General features: G+C 40.7%; 1 pseudogene; it reads left to right on the top strand.

The window, feature by feature from the left end:
• The first annotated feature begins 1,076 nt into the window (after nt 1–1,076).
• On the top strand, nt 1,077–1,547 carry LOC125620459 (annotated as a pseudogene).
• The last annotated feature ends 5,874 nt before the right edge of the window (nt 1,548–7,421 follow it).

Here is a 7,421-nt window from a genome sequence, read left to right as displayed (position 1 = left end):
ATAAACAACTAATTTGAATGACTGCTGTGAGAATAGAGATAAGCACACTGCCTGGCAAATAGCACACACTCACCAAACACAAGCTATTGCTTTTATTAGACCAATAAAAAGGGCCAGCATGGTAGCACTGGCCTGTAATCCCAACAACCCAGGAGGCTGAGGCAGGAGGAGCACAAATCCAAAGGCCAGCCTAGGCAACTTAATAAGACCTTGTCTCAAAATAAAACATAAAAAGGCCTGGGGATGTAGCTCATTAATAGAGCACCACTGGTTTTAACCCCTAGTACAGCAAAAAATAAAAATAAAAAGTAACTGTTTACTATTACCCAATCCAATAGATAAAAGTAATAAAGACCATTATTCAGGTCAAGAGTATACAATATAAACACAAAGTAACTCAAAGACAATATAGATAAATTCATAGGTAACACTTCCATAAGAAACTCCCACTGGGCCCAGTGGCATGCCTGTAATCCCAGCGGTATGGGAGGCTGAGGCAGGAGGATTGTGAGTTCAAAGCCAGTCTCAGCAACTTAGTGAGGAACTTAGCCACTCAGTGAGACCCTGTCTCTAAATAAAACACAAATAAGGGCTGCGGATATGGCTCAGTGGTTAAGTACTCCTGGGTTCAAACCTCAGTAAAACAAATGAAAAAACAAACTCCCGGGCTGGGGATGTAGCTCAAGCGGTAGCGCGCTGGCCTGGCATGCGTGCGGCCCGGGTTCGATCCTCAGCACCACATACAAACAAAGATGTTGTGTCCGCTGAAAAACTGAAAAATAAATATTAAAAAATTCTCTCTCAAAAAAGAAAAGAAAAAGAAAGAAAAAACAAACTCCCAAGAGAAGGACTGAGGACGTAGCTCAAAGGCAGAGCACTTGCTTGGCATGCTCAAGGCCTTGGGTTAGATCACCAGCAAAGGAATGGAAGGGAGGAAGAAAGGGAAGGGGAAGAAAAGAGAAATACCTAAAAGAAATCATGAATTTTAGGCAACAAAGTCCTAACTTTTGAAGTTGATATTTTCATGCCTTCCCAACAAAAGAAGGCTATAAGTAGAATTCTGTCTTTTAACCAAAATGGTGCTAAAGATGAAGAAGGGAGTTCCTGGCTATCCCAAAGTCAAAGCCAAACTCAGAACAAAGGCTTGGAAGGCCAAGAAAGCATTACTGAAAGGCATCCATAGCCAAAAAAAAAATACAAACAAACCTCCATGTCACCCACTTCTGGGGCTCAAGACACTGTGCTTCAGGAGGCAGCCCAAATATCTTTGGAAGAGTGACCCTCAAACAAACAAGCTTGACCACTATGCCATCATGAATTCCCTTAACCACTTAGTCTGACATGAAGACAAAAGACAAAAACATATGTGTTCACTGTGGACTTCAAGGCCAAAAAGCACCAGATCAAACAGGCTTTAAAGAAACTGTATGACATTAAGGTGGCCAAGGTTAACACCTCAGTCAGGCCTGATGGAGAGAAGAAGGCATGTTCATCTGGCTCCTGACTGCGATGCTTTGGGTGTTATCAACAAAACTGGGATCATCTGAGCCATGTTGTGGCTCAGTGGTAGAGCACTTGCCTAGCAAGTTCTTTGTTCCCTGGCACCACATAAAAAATAAAACAAAATAAATAAAAACACAAAACAAAACTGGGATTATCTAAACTGAATCCAGCTGTGTAACTGAAAATAAACATTTTTTTCACCATTTAAAAAACGGGGGATACACAGTGGCACACATCTGTAATCATAGCAGCTTGGGAGGCTGAGGTGGGAAGATCACAAGTTCAAAGCTAGCCTCAGAAGCTTAGCGAGGCCCTCTAAGCAACATAGCAAGACCCTATTTCAAAATAAAAAACAAAAAGGGTTGGGGATATCGCTCAAAGGTTGAATGCCTCTGGATTCAATCCCTGGTACCCCCAAAAAAGGTGGGGCTGAAGATGTAGCTCAGTGGTAGACGCTTGCCTAGCATGCAAGGCCCTGGGTTCAATCCCCAGTACCACCAAAAAAAATTTTAAAAATAAGCCAGGCACAGTGGCACACACCTGTAATCTCAACAATTTAGGAGGGTGAGACAGGAGGATCATAAATTCAAGGCCAGCCTTAGGAACTTAACAAGACCTGTCTCAACAATTAAAAAATAAAATAAAAGTTCAGGAGACTAGGGATGTAACCCAGTGGTAGAGTGTCCCTAGGTTCAATCCACAGAAAAGAAAAGGAAAAGACATAGAATCTGGACTAGATAATGTATCTGACCAAATATGCCCACCCACCCACCCTCTTTCTCTCTCTCTTTCTTTTTGCTATTCTGGCAGTTGAACCCAGTGTCTCACACTTGTTAGGCAATCACTCTACCACTGAGTTATATCCCCAGACCTTTTTATTTTATTTAGAGAAAGGGTCTCCCTAAGTTTTCCAGACTAGCCTTGAACTTGCAACCCTTCTGCCTCAGTCTCACAAACAGCTGAGATTAAAGGTACATACCACCATACTCAGTTACCATTTTTAAATTTAAAATAACTATTATGGAGCATCATTGAACACTGAACTAATTAACAATATCATTTAATCCTCCCAATAACTCCTCTAAGATATACTCTGCATTTGACAGTAAAATGAGATACCCAATTTTCAGATGAGAAAACCAAAGCTAAAAGAGTTGCATCATTTATCCAAGGCTTCAGAGGTAGTGTAAGGGAGACTATAGGTCTCCATTCTCCAGATGGAGAATGACTCTAGAACCTATACTTGTTTTTTTCTTTTCTGGTGGTACTGGGGATTGAATTCAGAGATGCTCTACCACTAGCTACATCTCCTGTCCTTTTTATTTATTTTCAAACTTCAAACAGTTTCCAGAGTTGCTAGGATTACAGGGGGATGCCACCATGCCCAGCCAGAATCTATACTCTGAATTTTTTTTTTTAAGTACTAGGGAATGAATGCAGGGGTGTTTTACCACTGTGCTACACCCCAGCCCTTTTAATTTCCCAGTTGCTAAGATTATAGGTAAGCACCACCACACATAGTCAGAATCTATACTCTTTAAACATAGCAATACTGCCTTTGTTGAGAAATGTTGGTTGATGGATATGTAACAATGAGGGAGGTGATATAGAATAAGCATTCACAAATGTTGCCTGATGCATCCAAGTCAGCCAAACAGTCCAACATGGAAATAACAAGAACTGATAAATGAGGATATAATAAAGTTAATGTAAAAAGAGAAACCTAAAAATCCTTATACTGTGGTCTTACCTGTGATAAACAAAGTTCAGAGAAAGAGAAAATGCATCAAAAATATTAATTAGGGGCTGGGGATGTGGCTCAAGCGGTAGCGCGCTCGCCTGGCATGCGTGCGGCCCGGGTTCGATCCTCAGCACCACATACAAACAAAGATGTGTCCGCTGAAAACTAAAAAATAAATATTAAAAAATTCTCTCTCTCTCTTTCTCTCTCTCTCTCTCTTTCTCCCCCTCTCTTAAAAAAATTCTTTAAAAAATATTAATTAGTACAGAGCACAGTGATGCACGCTGTGATCCCAGCAATTCAGAAGGCTGAGGCAGGAGGAAGGCAAATGTGAGGCCAGCCTGGGCAATTTAGTGAGACCCTCAGCAACTCAGCAAGACCCCATCTCAAAATAGAAAATAAAAAGGGCTGGGGAAGTAGGTCAGTGGTAGAGCACCCTCAGGATTTAATCCCCAGCACCAAAAAAAAAAAAAAAAAAAAAAGTTAACTGGTAGGATGTAAAGGTGATTCTTTTTTTCTTTTTTCTCTGCTTGGTATTATCTGAATTGAGCAATTTTTTTTTTCTTTTACAAATAGCACTCTTTATTTCCATAATTGGAAAAAGGCAGAAACAAAAATAAATTTAAGTTTCACTCTTTATTCACTTCTGCTTGTGTAATTTGTTGCAATGAGCATGTATTACTTTTGTAATTTCAATAAGATTCTTAAATAAATATTAGAGATGGGAAATAAATTACAAACAAATACCAAAGTTAAAAATGGATGTGGAGGGCTGGGGATATAGCTCAGTGGTAGAGCACTTGCCTAGCAAATATGAAGCACTGGGTTCGAGCCTCAGCACCACATAAAAAATAAATAAAGGTATAGTGTTCATCTACAATTAATAAAGTGGAGTTGGGCACAGTGATACACACTTGTAATCCCAGCACTTGGGACGCTGAGGCAGGAGGATCACAAGTTCAAGGCCAGCCTCAGCAATTTAGAGAGGCCCTAAGGACTTAGTAGTGAGACCCTGTCTCAAAATAATAAAAAATGTTTAAAAAAAAAAAAAAAAAAGGACTGAGCTGGGTGCAGTGATGCACGCCTGTAATCCTAGTGGCTCAGGAGGTTGAGGCAGGAGGATCGAGAGTTCACAGCCAGCCTCAGCAAAAGTGAGGCACTAAGAACTCAATGAGACCCTGTCTCTAAATAAAATACAAAATAGGGCTGGGGATATAGCTCAGTGGTTGAGTGCCCCTGAGTTCAATTCCCAGTATCCTCTCCTAAAAAAGGGCTGAGGATGTGGCTCAGTGGTCAGACACCCCTAGGTTCAATCCCTGGTAGGGTGATGGATACTGGGGTGGGGATTGTAGTAGCTCAGTGGTAGAGCACTTGCCTAGTACATGTGAGGCCCTGGGTTCAATTTCCTGTACTGCAAAAAAAAAAAAAACGACTTCAATTTATACGGATTCACACATTAACATGGCTGAATCTCAGGAACTTTTTGCTGAACAGAAAAAGTCAGGGGCTGGGGATATAGCTCAGCTGGTAGAGTGCTTTCCTCGCATGCACAAAGCCCTGGGTTTGATACTTGGCACCACATACACACACACACACAAAAAGATCCAAAATAGTTACATACTGTATGATTCAAGAATAGGTGAAATTGAGTGCCACACCTAGTGATGAATGCCTGTAATTCTAGTGATTCGGCAGCTGACACAAGAGGACTGTAAGTTCTAAGCCAGACTCAGTAATTTAGTAAGGCCCCTAGGCAACTTAGTGAGACCCTGTCTCAAAATAAAGAGGGCTGGGGAATGTAGCTTAGTGGTTAAGCGCCCTTGGGTTCAATATCTGGTACCAAAGTCTCGGGGTGAGGGGGAACAGGTGAAATTAAGCCAAGTGTGGTAGCATTTATACGCAGTCCACAAAGAAAAACAAGAATAGGCAAATTAATACGTGGGAATCAAAATCAAGAGTGGCGGTTACTAGGATTGGGGTTGTGGCTCAGCAGTAGAGCATTCACCTTGCATGTGCGAGACCCTGGGTTCGATCCTCAGCACCACATAAAAATAAATAAGTGAAATAAAGGTATTGTGTCCAACTACAATTAAAAAATAAATATTAAAAAAAAAAGAGTGGTGGTTACCTATTAAAAAAAAAAAAGCAGGACTGACTGGAAAGGCGAATGAGGGAACTTTGGAGAGTTATAAAAATGCTCTCACTTGTGGGTTGGGATTGTGGTTCAGTGTCAGAGTGCTTGCCTCACATGTATGAGGCACTGGATTTGATCCTCAGCACCACATAAAATAAATAAAGAAAGGTATTGTGTCCATCTACAAAAAAAAAAAAATTTTTTTTTAAAAATGCTCTTATTGGGGGCTGGGGATGTGGCTCAAGCGGTACTGCGCTCGCCTGGCATGCGTGCGGCCCGGGTTCGATCCTCAGCACCACATACAAAGATGTTGTGTCCGCCGAAAACTAAAAAAAAAATAAATATTAAAATTCTCTCTCTCTCTCTAAAAAAAAAAAAAAAAAAGCTCTTATTAGCTAGGCATGGTAACATATACCTGTAATCCCAGCCATTTGAGAGGCTGAGGTAGAAGGATCACACATTCAAGGTCAGCCTCAACAACTTCTTGAGTCTCAATAAAAAATTAAAAAAGGACTGGGGATGTAGTTCAGTGGCAAAATGCCCCTGGGTTCAATCCACAGTGTAAAAACAAAAAAGAAAGAAATTATATCCCCATCTCCCTCCTTCCCTCCCTCTCTCTCCCTTCCTTTCTCTCTCTGGCACCAAGGATAGAATCCACTAAGTCACATCCTCACCCCTTTTTTATTTTTTATTTTGAAACAGGGTCTTGCTAAGTTGCTGAGGCTGGCTTTAAAATTGCAATTCCCCTGTCTCAGCCTGGAGGCATGCACCACCACACCTGGCACAATCTCTCTCAACTGGGCAGTTAGCTACACTTCTGCCAAACACCTAATTATACACTTGCATTTTTGTGCATTTCACTGTATGTAACTTTAATGTTTTAAAAAATCTCATTATAACAAAAGTTTCTATCTAAAATCTGCCACTTGTCAATTGAATGACTTTGTGGTAATCTTTCAAAATCAATTTATTTTATAAACTATAGCTACTAACATAATTTATCTCAAGTGCTGGGGACTGATTGTAATAATATATATTAAAGTGGGAGCACTGTGCTTTGCAAAATATCACCCATTGAATAATGGAACTTTAAAAGTGAAGAGAGAAGCAAAATTTGTCTTCCACCTCTCATAAATCCAGATGCCTCTGATACCAGGATTACATAGTTCCCAATTGTGAAGGGAAGAGAATATGTATGAACATGGCCCAAGACCTTCTATACACTTAATTTCAAGACCTGAAATGAGAAAAGGTTTTTTAAACTGAGTACTTGCTAGAACTGCTGGGAGCCATTAGCCAAGTAGGTATGACAATTTCCTTGCCAGCGTACCCCATGTTGCAGTGACATTGAATGTAGGTGACCTTGCTCAAGGACCAAGGCGGATTAGGGCGTTCCCGGTTTAGGTTCCAGGTTTAAGGTTTAAGATTATTCCTGCTGGGAATAGGGCGTATCTTGCTGCCTGAGTTCCCCTTGAGTTCTCACGGGATTCAGACAGTATATTTTGGAGATAGAAGCCCAGTGGAGGTGGATTTGGGCAGAGAACGTGGATTTCCCCAGAACGTGTTTGTAGACGGCTGGTGTGAGTTCGGGAATAAAGAGTTGCTGTTTGAATCTACAAGCTGTGTGGTGGCTCGTGATTGTGTGCCCAGCCAGACTGCGGCATAGAACAAAGGGTTTCAATTCTAAATACTTAAAATAATTAATCCTGTTACTTGGCTATGCTGATTACAAAATTTAAATTTCACAAGTCATATTATACATGTGTGTAATAAGCATGTATGTGCACATGTATTCAAATTGGAACAAAATGAATCACACTACTCTTTCCCAAAAGGGTTTCTATATTCTAAAAATAAGAACTTAATTTTGCTCAACTGAAATTAATCTTACAACTAAGAGAATGTATCTCAAGGGTTGGGGATTTAGCTCAGTGGCAGAGCGCTTGCCTAGTATGTGCAAGGCCCTGAGTTCAGTCCTCAGCCCTGGGGGAAAAAAAAAGAATGTATCTCAGATTCTTCCATATTTTACCAGGAAAGAAAAAC

This window comes from Marmota marmota, unplaced genomic scaffold (assembly GCF_001458135.2).
Source record: "Marmota marmota marmota unplaced genomic scaffold, marMar, whole genome shotgun sequence".
Lineage (NCBI taxonomy): Eukaryota > Metazoa > Chordata > Mammalia > Rodentia > Sciuridae > Marmota > Marmota marmota.
The sequence above is the reverse complement of the archived record's forward strand: the minus strand, read 5'-3'. Positions and strand labels throughout refer to the sequence as shown.